The sequence below is a fragment of the Helianthus annuus genome, chromosome 10 (assembly GCF_002127325.2).
Source record: "Helianthus annuus cultivar XRQ/B chromosome 10, HanXRQr2.0-SUNRISE, whole genome shotgun sequence".
Taxonomy (NCBI): Eukaryota; Viridiplantae; Streptophyta; class Magnoliopsida; order Asterales; family Asteraceae; genus Helianthus; species Helianthus annuus.
Genome location: NC_035442.2, coordinates 2,187,012 through 2,199,141, shown reverse-complemented (window position 1 = coordinate 2,199,141; position 12,130 = coordinate 2,187,012). Strand labels below are relative to the sequence as shown.

The 12,130-nt window shown below is 35.6% G+C and overlaps 1 long non-coding RNA gene across 7 annotated transcripts; it reads left to right on the top strand.

Annotated features, from left to right (window-relative positions):
* The first annotated feature begins 4,406 nt into the window (after positions 1-4,406).
* On the top strand, positions 4,407-8,352 carry LOC110880545. Of its 7 annotated transcripts, XR_004870426.1 has the most exons (8): positions 4,407-4,754; positions 4,847-4,941; positions 5,170-5,274; positions 5,974-6,006; positions 6,188-6,284; positions 6,644-6,694; positions 6,795-6,832; positions 6,985-8,352. It is a non-coding gene; the product is annotated as an uncharacterized LOC110880545 (long non-coding RNA). The 7 variants fall into 7 exon arrangements; XR_004870424.1 differs by having other exon boundaries at positions 6,795-8,352; XR_004870425.1 differs by having other exon boundaries at positions 6,644-6,832.
* Positions 8,353-12,130: the final 3,778 nt, after the last annotated feature.

The window sequence follows — 12,130 nt, the reverse complement described above, 5'->3', positions numbered from 1 at the left end:
AAGTAAAAACGATAAGGTTTGACCCGTTTCGGCTAGTTTATGTAAACTAGTTACATAAACCGAACCGTGCGCGCAAAAGGCGTAACGGGTAACCGTAAGAGTCCTACACAGGTTTCCTAAGTTAATATGCTCTAAAGAGGTTGTGGTGTCAGTAGGATACCTTCCATAATGCCCGTAATGAGTTAAATTTCAATATACGCCCCGTAGGGGTATTTTGGTCATTTTAAATGAGGTTCCCGAGTTCTACAGGAAATTTGAGTTTTCCGAACAGTTTATAAAATTCAAAATACTTTATTTATTATTTAAAATCAGTAGCAACTGGAATCGGGTCAAAAGACCATGTAGAACTCAAGTTATGTCCGAAAAGGGTATATTCGGTATTTACCGAACCGATGCCATAACCGTAGGTTATGAGCAGGTTAAAAATAGTTAAAAATCTTTAAAAATCTCAAAATATTATTTTACATCAGTGTGTAAAAGGTTTGGAGTCGAAATTTGGGTTTAGATAGGCTTTACGCTAAATGCGCCATTTAATTACTAAAGTTTCCGTAATTGCGCTATTTAGCATAACTCCTATTCTAGACCTCGGATTGATGTGAAATTTTAGGGACATGTTTAGAAATCAGTAACTAAGGTTACTGTCCTTTCACATATCCGAAATTCTCGTTTTAAAGCAAAAAGGGCGTTATGGTCAACTTTTAGGCGTTTAACGGAAATGTGCAAAAGACTCGGACAAACAACGAACCGATCACAGAGGGTTTTACCATCATGTAACCTGGTTCTAAGAGAGTCCTAAGGCATATCTAAAACATACCATAACGGGTCAGAACTGAAGTCAAAGCAAAAGTCAAAGTTTTGCGACTTTCGGTTCCGAACCGGGTCAAAACAGAAAACGGTCGGATCAAACAAGCTTAGACTAGTTAATATACTTATTATCATGTTATATGAGTGTTAAAATAGGTTATACACCATCTACATTACTGATTATGCATAAAATCGCAAATTAGTATTCTGTTGACTTTTTCTAAGCAAGTTTGAGTCGACATTCGGACTAGTTAGAGTGGGAATCAGAGGGTGCCCTTTTAGGGGTTTAAAGCCCACATGATTACCAACATATAACTACCTTTGATTCGGCTAATCACTGGACCATTTGTGATTAACCGTTAAGTTAACCGCTAATTATGACGGATTGACTCTTAAGCTATAACTAAGCAAAAACTCAACTAAGAAAGGTTAAGGGTGCTTATCAAAGTCCTATGCACGACTAGGGATGGCTTGGTTCTGCTTTGGAGCTCCAGAAATGATCAGAAGTGCAAGAGAAAGGTGTGAAGAACTTGTTGCACATGAAGGCCTTTATATAGTGTTCATAAGGCACTAGATTGTTGACAACCAAGTCTACCCATGCTCATTGATCATCAACAAGTGTCTCTAAGGGCCCTAAAGCATGTAGGGGGCGCCCATGCTGCTACATTAATGGAACTAAGTCGGTTAGAGTGAAGAGGCAAGCATGGAGCAAAAGAAAAACGACCAGACAGGCCCTCGCGTGACGCGAAGGACCCCCCCTTGGGCCTCGCGTCGCGCGACCCCCTTTTGCACCAGATCTTCAATTTTTGATTTTTGCGATTTGATCCTTGGCTCTTCAAACTCTGATTGGCCATCATTTTCTTGCATATTGAGCCCTCAAAATTGACGTTTAGGGGCTTCAAGACTTATACCCATTTCGTTAAGTCCCCGGTTAAGTTTATTGTTACCCGAAAAGTCCTAACTTTCAACGTTGACGTTTTAATCCCTCGCATACGAATTTGATCACAACTTGCTCATATGATAGCGAAACTTTATGAAATTTTTGTCGAGTATTCTAGTGAGCATAATTAACCGTTACAACGCTCCGGGTTTGTCAAAAGGTCACTCAGAGGTATAATTTAAACATGTTGACACATTTGACCCCTGTAGTTTGTAATTTCTCACTTTCTTCCACATTTCGATCCGTATGATCCATGATTCATTCGTTTGAAGGTGCGGGCATCATTTAGGGTTAATGTACAATATATTTATCCCTCGTTGACACTATGAACCCTCGGATTCACATACTTTCTATGTTTGTCAACTTTAGTCCTTTATTTAGTATTTAGCACCACGTGTAAACATACGACACGTGTCAATACATTATTGGACGCAAAATTTCGAGGTGTTACATAGGGCAAAATACTACCCTATAACTTTTTTTTAATTTAAATAAATTCAATAAGTAAATTTAATTAAAATTTAAATTAAACAAACTAATAAAATCGAATAAAGAAAACACAACTAAAATAAAAATAGAAAAAACATAGACATAACACGAAACTATTCTTCGTCTTCCTCTTAGAGATCCGGTAGATGATGAGATTGAAAAAGTGAATGTTTGAGCATAAACGGTGAAGATTAGAATAACAATGGTAGAAGGTTCGTGTAAATAGGTAAATGACGAGGTTATTTGTAATGTTTAAAAAGAATAATCAAATTAAAAAAAAAAAACCTTCAACGGTCATATCTTTGACCATTTAACCTCCAACGGTCCACTTTCTTTCTTGTTTCATGCGGCAAATTCTACCTGCAAACATCAAGCCGTACACAAACCTGCATGGGTGACGGCGATGATGCTGCGCGGCAACCAGGCCGGAAGGGGGAAGCCGTCAAGCCGCATGGTCCCTGCGCTGCCTTATAGATAGTATATTGTATACGTGTATTAGTTGAAATTGAAAAATTCACTATCACGTGTTAAAAGAGTCCCATTTCTTATTGAATCGATCTAACCACTTTGCCATCATAAATTTATTTTAATTGCATAAGTTTTCACATCCAATAAGAAAGATTCCATACCTGATGTCGTGACAAACATTAATCTCTACTTCGATAATTAAACCTTCTCCGTGATATTAAAATGGACAAAAATAGTATCTTTGTGTAGATATTGAAAATTTGATTATGAAAAGCAGGTGTACAATAATTCAAAATTGATATTTTTTTACTTCTTCAAGTCATTATGTATAATTATAATTCTTTTAAAATCAAATAGGAATAAGAATAAAATTAATACAAGTCAAGTACGTATAAAGTAAACGCTCTAACTGATCTGACTGACTGATTCGGTTTTTAAAACATTGGTCTTCAATGCATACACAATCATCTACATTTACCGAAAACAAGCCTTCTAGAACGTTACGATTTTCGTAATTTTTATATATTTTTCTTTTAAATATGCAAATGTCGTAGTCTATATTCATTACCAAACGATACCAAAATTATCATAGTTTAATTGATAATAAAGGGTAAATGAGATCATCGAAATCATTGTTACTTGAAATGTTGAAATTATCGAAAAGAATTGGTGAGAATTATATTTTTTTATAATTAAATATTGAAATTAGGTGTTTGATTGAATAGAATTAATGGAGACTTTAGGAAACATTTGACTATCGTTGTCAAACAAAAACCTACTTCCATTTAAATAACAATGATCAAATTATAAAAGATAAAAATGACAGATTTATATGAATATGACACTTAATAACTAATAACTACTCTACTGGTTCAATTATGATATTATAAAAATGAAATTCTAAGAAGTATAAATGTATTATAATTTCATAATAATTTTGCACCCACAATCATCCGAACATACGTATGGGTGTAAATATGACGAGTTGAAGTGTTTGTATTATAGAAATCTACTCATCAAATGAATTTGTTGTATATGCATTATAGCCTAGTGGAGACGAATCATGGATATGTTCAGGTGGTTTTGTTGATGGCACGATGATATTGTAGTGGTTCGTCCATAATACAAATTTACTGTTAAAAAAGTACTTATAAAATAGAATAAAAATAACATATATAATATATATAATAATTAAACAATAAACAATTAGCATTAGCCAAACTCAAACTTATTAACTAGCCATGAGTCGAGTAAGATATAAAATATAAAACTCAAAGCAAGCCAAGCTTAATCATAAACTAGATGATTTAAACTCCAATATAAAAAGATTTCTTATAGATATACAAAGATGAACTGAAAAATCTAAGAAATTCTTTTATATTAGAAGAAACTATTCATCTATTTTATTTGACTAGAGAATATTTATTCTCAACTTGTTTTTTTTTCTCTTGATTTGAAGTGAGATGGATAGGAAGTTTTTGTCATTAGGTATACCTATTACACCAAAAGAGAAAGCAATCACTGAGAAGTCATATTTTGCAAAATGGATTAGACCGACTCATTAAACAGAAAATTATATATAACTATGGAACCCATTAAGTCTAACTAACTTTAAAATCAACCTCCACCGTCGGATTCGGCTGAGATTAAATCTCAGCCATTTAAACTCAAAAAAATAACCGCCGTAGTGGCGGTTCTTAGCAGTTCTGGGCGGTTCCCATCGTCCCCTTTTATCTCCCCCACTTCGCCAATGGTTTCATACTTTCATCACGTCTTCCCATCTTGCCAACTGCACCTCCCCATTACCCCACGTACAAAGGTTTCATATTAATGATGGAGATAGGGTTAATTAATTCTCCAAACAGAAGTCTCCATTCCCCTCCAATATGACTACACATATTATGATCAACAATGAGGTCTTACTCTTTTAGCTTAAAGAGATCGATGCGACAGACGGACGAAAGGAGAGTGTGTCGTCTCGGTTGCGGATGGCGTCGTGTGTAGCACGAGTGACATGGACGATCGCGGTGGAGCTTTGTTTCTCGATTAAATAGTGAGGATTTCATTATCAATAGGTATTTAACTAATCATGAAATTATTATATCTTTTATTCACTTCAATCTTCGATTTTTTCTTGATTTGAAGGGCTGGATTCAATGAATAGGAATAAGAAGGGTCAAAAGTCAACATTTGGGATGTGTATGGTTTCAGATGCTCCTTCAGCATATAACCACTTCGAGGTATTCGACCTAATGCCTCAATGAACTTACATATTGAAAGTTTGTTAAAAAGGAAATGGGAACTGAAAATTATTGCACTTTTGAGTAAACTTTCCACACTTGCAAAGAGTGTATAACCATTATTATTTATTGGTTTTGTTGTACAGAATGTATATGAGTAGTTATTATTGTACAATTGTGACAATTTGATTGCAAATAAAGTTAAAACTTACGAGTTTTGTTAATTAGGCCTCAAATTGAAAGCTAGAAGGAAATGAAGTCCAGAAGCGATTGGGGAAGAAATCTTCAATTCAATCTTCAATTAACGCACGTTGAGTCATTCATCATCATCAGGTAACCTAACTGACTCGCCATTTCAAAATTTTATCGATTATTATCTTGAAGTTGTATATGGTTGGGTTTGCAATACTCTTGGAAACCTATTTTGAAATTACTATTTCGGAAAAGTAATTGGCAAATGGGTTGGAGAAGGAAAACCTACGGCTGTCCAAGTTCTAGACCAGTGGGTTGGAAAAGGAAATAACTGCTCTAATGGCGGTTCATGGCAGTTTCTCAGTTGGTGGTTTTGCTCCTCATTATCCAGCCCATTACCTCCACTTCTATGGCAGTTATCTGCAGTTTTACAGTTTCTCCTTTTCCTCCCTACGTCACTAACCTCCCATTGATTCTAGGATTCCGTCAGTTTCTTCTCACCCATAAAACTCCCTGTGTCTTCCAAATTTACTTACTGACTTTTCTTCTCTCGCTCATAATTTGCTGCAATTATCTCCATAACTCAAGCTCCAACAAACCCTCTAAAATCAGTTGAGGAGATAATGTGAGGTGGACACCACCATACGACATATTTTTGGGGTTTCTAATCAAGAAAAGAGAAACGACTGGAAAATTAGAAGGCGATCATCATGAATTTGTATGAATATTAGAAGTCGATCGTCACTTTCGTGTTTCGGCTAAATCTATTTATTTTATGCACTTTCTTTTGAAGTTAAATTTATCTTCAAGGTACTCTAACTGAGTTGTGTTTGTCTACAGGTGGAAAATTTGAAATCTCTACTTGAGATAGAGGTGAGATTTTGATCATACTAATTAGTTTGTCTGCTCCCCACATCATTGGCAACATAATCGAGCATATGCTATTACAAATTTAATGAATTTTGAATTCAATTGTGGGGTGAGGTATTGAGATTGTTAAATTCAATCAACACTTAATGTATTTTCTTTGCAAAACCCTCATTGTCTGCTATAGATAAGACTCGAGAATTAAAAACCGAACAGTGAACATGAAGATTTTTGAAACTTTATCTGGACAAAACACAAGAAAAATCCGCAAAATTCTGATGCAGGTTAGAAATTGTTACCCTAAGTGTATTTTCTTAAATTCTTTGTAATTAATTGTTGTTCACTACATAGTTTCTTTATTATCTTTGTAATTAATTGTTGTTAAATAAATAGTTTTCTTTATTAGTTTTGCTTATGTGTGATTTATAGATTTGTGCAATTATTTTGTGTTAGAATTTGAGAAAAGACCATATAGATGAAGTTAAAACTGTAACCACTATCATTATGTTCAATTTTATAAGCAATCAGAAGCTAAAAATAAGCTTCAGGTTTAAGGATTGTTTTCTCTGATAATGGAACTGTTTGTTATCATTTATTTCTACGAAAATTAAATAATAGAAAAATCAAATGTTCATGATTTCAGGAATCAAAGAAAGAGAGGTGCTCATTGGTGGAGACTTTGTGATCTAAATTGGTAAATTTGCCTTGCTTCCTTGTACTATAATGCGAGCATATATTTACTATATCTTTAAACACTTTATCTTTCATCATTGCTTGATTTTTATTACATGAAGACTCTAGGCAGAAGAAACTGGTTGATTCTGTTAATAAGGTCAGTCAGCTTGAATCCCAACATTCTCAAGGTTTCTTCCATTACTAAAAAAGTATAGATACTTCTACATATTGCTCGGAAGATATAAGTTGTTTTATAATTAATGTAGTATATTTTCTTTCCTACGTATAAAGTGGTTTATAAGGCTGTAGGGTGTGGCATCGACAAGGGGTCGGCGAGTCTCATGTGGCATCGGCGCCGAAGAGGAACACCGCCCCCATATCCGGTGGGTTCAGGCAATTCTCCTCCTTCTCGACTGCATTATCTCTCTCTCTCTCTCTCCCTCTCTTATGCAGGTTGGGTTCGGTGAAGGGAGAGGAAGGTGGAATTGAGAGGAAGGTGGTGTGAGGTGGATTAACTCACTCTTTTATATGTAGGTTCAATTTATAGTTGGTATTTTCATTTTCCACGTTCTGACATCACATACCTAATCACTTGCAGGGACATGAGCAACAATAGTTTTGTTAACCGATATCCATACATGGTTTACACATCTATTATTGAACACAATATAATGGTTCTTTCTATATAATTTGTCTACATCGATGATTAACAAACGTGGCAATTTTAAGCCATTTACTTATGAACGGGTCGGTTTGTGCTTTTTCTCATATCCAAGCTTAAAGATTGGCTAAAAGTAGTATTACTATTATTATTATTTATATATTAAATTGGATGGGAAGTGAATAGTGATTTTACTCTTTTGCGTAAAATATTATATTTTTAACACATTGTCAAATATAAAGATTTCATGTCACCAAACTGCCACTCTGTTCTGTCTTTTTTGCATGTCTGAATCTTCAAATTGCGCGCCTAATGCGCGTCTATACGAGTCAAAGCAATCGGGTCAAGTTGACCCGTTATCTCTTTCTTATGTTTTAGAGACCGTCTCTTGCTGTTTGTATTAAAGATGTGTTAAGTTGCAAGTTTTTCACATTTTTTTCCACGTGATTTCTTATTTTTCGTAATTGATATTTTGAAATTGTTAGGTGGTTGGGAAGTTTGGATTGTTCACACCCTGATGTTGTTGCTTATGTACAAGAAGCAGGTTTAAACCAGCAAGTAATTTTATTTTGAATTTAAATGGGTCAAATATAGAAGCTTAGACAAAAAAATGAAATGGGTCCACGAGTTGTAACAGATTAAATGGTTCAAAAGTCGAGCTAACATGTGTACAACTGGATGTGTTGTGTAGATTTTGGTGTGGGGTCAATTGTCGAGCAGAAAGATCCAATAAAAGGGTTTGCAGAACTATTTGGAAAAGATACACACAAATGTGCATAACTCGGTTGTTAAAACGGGCAACAGGCAGGTTCACTGGAGATAGACAATTATGCCCTCTTGGTAAATGAGATCAAAGGAGGATTAAGCAGGTTCTTGATCATTGGTCATATATCAAAATGTGCGATTTGACATTATTAGTTAACATATGGTTCAAAACTCAAGTTTTATACAATGTATGAAATTGGCAGTTCATTTGTCACAATAACAATATATGCATACAATTACTTTTTTTTTTTTTTTACATTTTGGTAAGTTTTAGTTTTATTATTAATTTGGAAAATTTGGACAGGTACACATAGCTATTTTGGTGTACACCATGCATTTGTTTTGCCTACGGTTTGCAATTAAAATTACAACATATCATGTTTTAGTAATCAATTTTTTTTCTATCGTTGTAAACTATTAATGATCCTTTTCCTTTTATAAATTAAACAATCCGCTTTTCTTTCTTAGCTAACTTTAGTGATAAACACATACACCTATAACTTTTTTTAATTAACAAAAGTTAAAAAGTAAAATATTAATTGGTTTACCATCATATGGGTATGACACACCCTCCACCCTTACTATAAACTAAAACATAATTTTTTTATGATTTTGTTATCATAATTATTACCACTTAGAGTTTGCCTATTGTTACTAATTTATTTCCAAATGATAGCGTAATGTTGTTACTTATGATGAAAGGCAACATCCTAACCTTGAAAAATGTGTTCTTAAAGATGCCTTATTCGAATTTTCACCGGTGTGTTCTCGATCTCTCTTTCTTGACACACATACGAACTGTTGCTTGCGTACAAGCCATTAACCTTTTTCATGAAGGCATCAACAACTAAAATTCTTAATAAGATGAAATAAACGAGCCCTCCGAAAACCGAATTCTAAAAACTTAGATTAGAGCTACCAAGTCAGATTAAACCAAAAATCTTCTATTTTATCACTTTGTGGTTGTTTTACACTTGGTATTCACCTTTTTTGTTAGCTTAGACAGTTGTGCACTTGTGCTATTATTCGACACCCGTCCACCGGACGGGTATTAAACTAGTTACTATTGTTGTCGGTTCGTTTACAAGCTAATGAACCAAACACAAATGAATCGTTTATGAACAAACCGTTAACAGCATGTGAAAACCGGAGCAAAACCATTAGAAAAAAATCAACGAAGTTTGCCTCCTTTGTTTGTTGGCTGTTCAGTTTTAAAACCTAGTAGGGTAATTTGTCTAGTTTACAATTTACAAATATTAATATAGTAGAAGATATATAATAAAGTGTTTAGTGTTGGTTGATGAAGGGTGTTGATGCAGATTTTGTGTCCGATGCTTGTCGAATAGATTAGTTATTATTGTATGCTGAATTTGTAATAATTAGTGAAACGGTCAAACAAACGTGTATAGACCCGCTCGTTTGAAGTGGTCAAACGAGAGGGTTATTTGGTTGACCGTGTGGGTTTTGCTAGACAAATTATGGTTGTATAATGTTTGGTGTCGAAGGATAAGGCATCGAAGGATTGTGTATATCCTTCGATGAGCTCGAAAGATATCCATCGATAGATGAAGATGGACCTCGAAGGATATGTCATCCTTCGAGGTATATGTGTATCTTTCGATAGCTGGATGATCGACAGATGATCTATCGATCAATCAGTTAGATCCTTCGACCATACAACCTGTGTTGGGTATAAATACCAACACTTTGTCATTTGCAGGACCAAGAGAGAATAGGGGAGCTCATTTGAGAGTTCCCTGTGAGCTTTAGTGTGTCCGGGAGAGATCACCACTTGATCTCTCCCCGAATGTATACTCCTTTGGTATTAGTTCGGTTATCATGTAATCGGGCCGACTTGTAATGTTTTACTACCGGATTAATACAAAGTTGTTTGTTTATCATCTCTTATCTCTTCCGTCTTTGAACATAATCATGAAAATCACGGTTTCGGTCTCGAAACCTGTACCTACAATTGGTATCAGAGCCATGGTGCCCGATTTAGTAAATCTAACCGTTTACTAAGTCACATGTGCTCTAGATCTGTGATTTTTGTGCTTTTTGTTAAAGATGTAAAAAAGGTGAAAATCTAGAAAAACCCAGATCTGACCCGAATGGATGGGTCTGACCTTACACGAAATGCATCAGAGGGTTATGTATCAGGTTTTACACCATGTCTTTCAAGTTTTCATCATCAAATGAGTGTTTTCGTCAAATCTGCAGAATTACACAGTGGCTGTGTTCTTGATGATTCTTGGCAGCTTCATATTTCGAAGGATGCTGTTTGTCCATCGAAAGATTGAACAGACTTCGATAGGTCAAACTAATTTCGAAGGGTCAAACAGATTTCGAATGGTCATATTTCGAAAGATGTAAAGGAGTGCTCGAAAGATCGTCAGTTCTTCGAAGGGTCATCCTTCCTTGTATCGAAGGATCATCTTTTGTTTTCGAAGGATCATTCTCAGATTTTGAAGGTTCATCATTCTCAACAACCTCGAGAGATCAACCAGATTTCGAAAGGTCAAACAGATTTCGAAGGGTCAAGAAGATTTCGAAGGGTCATTCTCCCCCCAACAACTTCGAAAGACCTGTGACATGTGCTTGAAATGTGCTCGAAAGATCTGTGACATGTGCTCGAAAGGTGCTCGAAAGATCTGATCATCTTTCGTTCGTATCTGATCATCTTTCGTTCGTATCAACTTACGAAAGATCATCTTTCGAGGCCTGTTTTGGTGTTTGTCTTTCGTTTGATCCTTTGTGTGTATCGAAGGATCCAGATGTTTCGAAGGATCCAGATGTTGTGGAATTTTATGAGATCAGACAGATTGTTGGGGTTGATCATTTAATTCACTTGGAGTCGGGTCGGGTGTTCGCGAAGATTATTTGACTGGGCTTCCAAATCTCAACATCAAATTCGTACGAATTTAGGAGCGCACGGGATGATGCGGCATGATGAAAACAAAAGATGATGAAAACTTGATTTTTGAAAAATGTGGGGTAGTCACGGTTACTGATGAAAATGTCAAAAATGGTGATGTGACTACTATGGGCCAAAAACAACACGGTATGTTCGCTTCCGCACGTCAATATTTATGATTGTTACCGGTTATTCGTAAATGTTCGAAAGCATTTTGTTATTGTCATATTCTCGCATTTGAAAACGAACGTATGAACCTAGAACGTCAATACCGGTCCTAACGAGTTCACAAAGCCTTTGGAGGGATACAAGTCGGATCCTACGGGGTACTAGGCGAAATTTCTTTATCAACTAGAATATGCAACGAAGAAATATTTTTGTTTATTGTCATATTCTCGCATTTGGTAACGAATGAATGAACCTAGAATGTCAATACCGGTCCTAACGAGTTCACAAAGTCTTTGGAGGGATACAAGTCGGATCATACGGGGTACTAGGGGACGTTCTTATTCAACTAGAATATGCAAAGAAGAAAGTCGTTTTCGTGAATTTTCGGAACCGAGAACATTCAATGAAGATTGACGACAGTTCCGCTCAGTGGAGGGAATTGGTGAACATTTGACGACAGTTTCTTTGAAGTGGAAAGAATCTGTTAAGGTTTAGAGATTTTACCAAAGAAATGGGGGGATAAAAATTTTCAGATGTTGAATTTCTTTGGTAAATTTCTAAACGCAATCATAGGTGGTAGAGTTTGTGATTTTCTGGTGATACAAACGGTTCTACGTGGAATGTTTTGCACAGACACATATTTGAGGATTTTAATTAATTCTCCAGCCAGCGTGAAGAGCTTTGCACGGAAACATACAGGTATCTAAAGTCGACAGTAGTGTCAAAGCGCTGTTTACTGAAGACCTGGGGAATCTTTATGGAAGTTGATAGTTCAAGGCTGAAGACCTGCAGGATTCGGTTTTGGGTTTGATGTTTCTTTGGGATTTTACAGGGATCTGGGGGTAACTCAATTCGTTGAGTTTGCAAACGATGTACTTGGTCAAGCTGACTTCCTGAGTACTGATGCTGAAGATCCGTAGTGCATTACGTGGTCAACTTCACAAAGG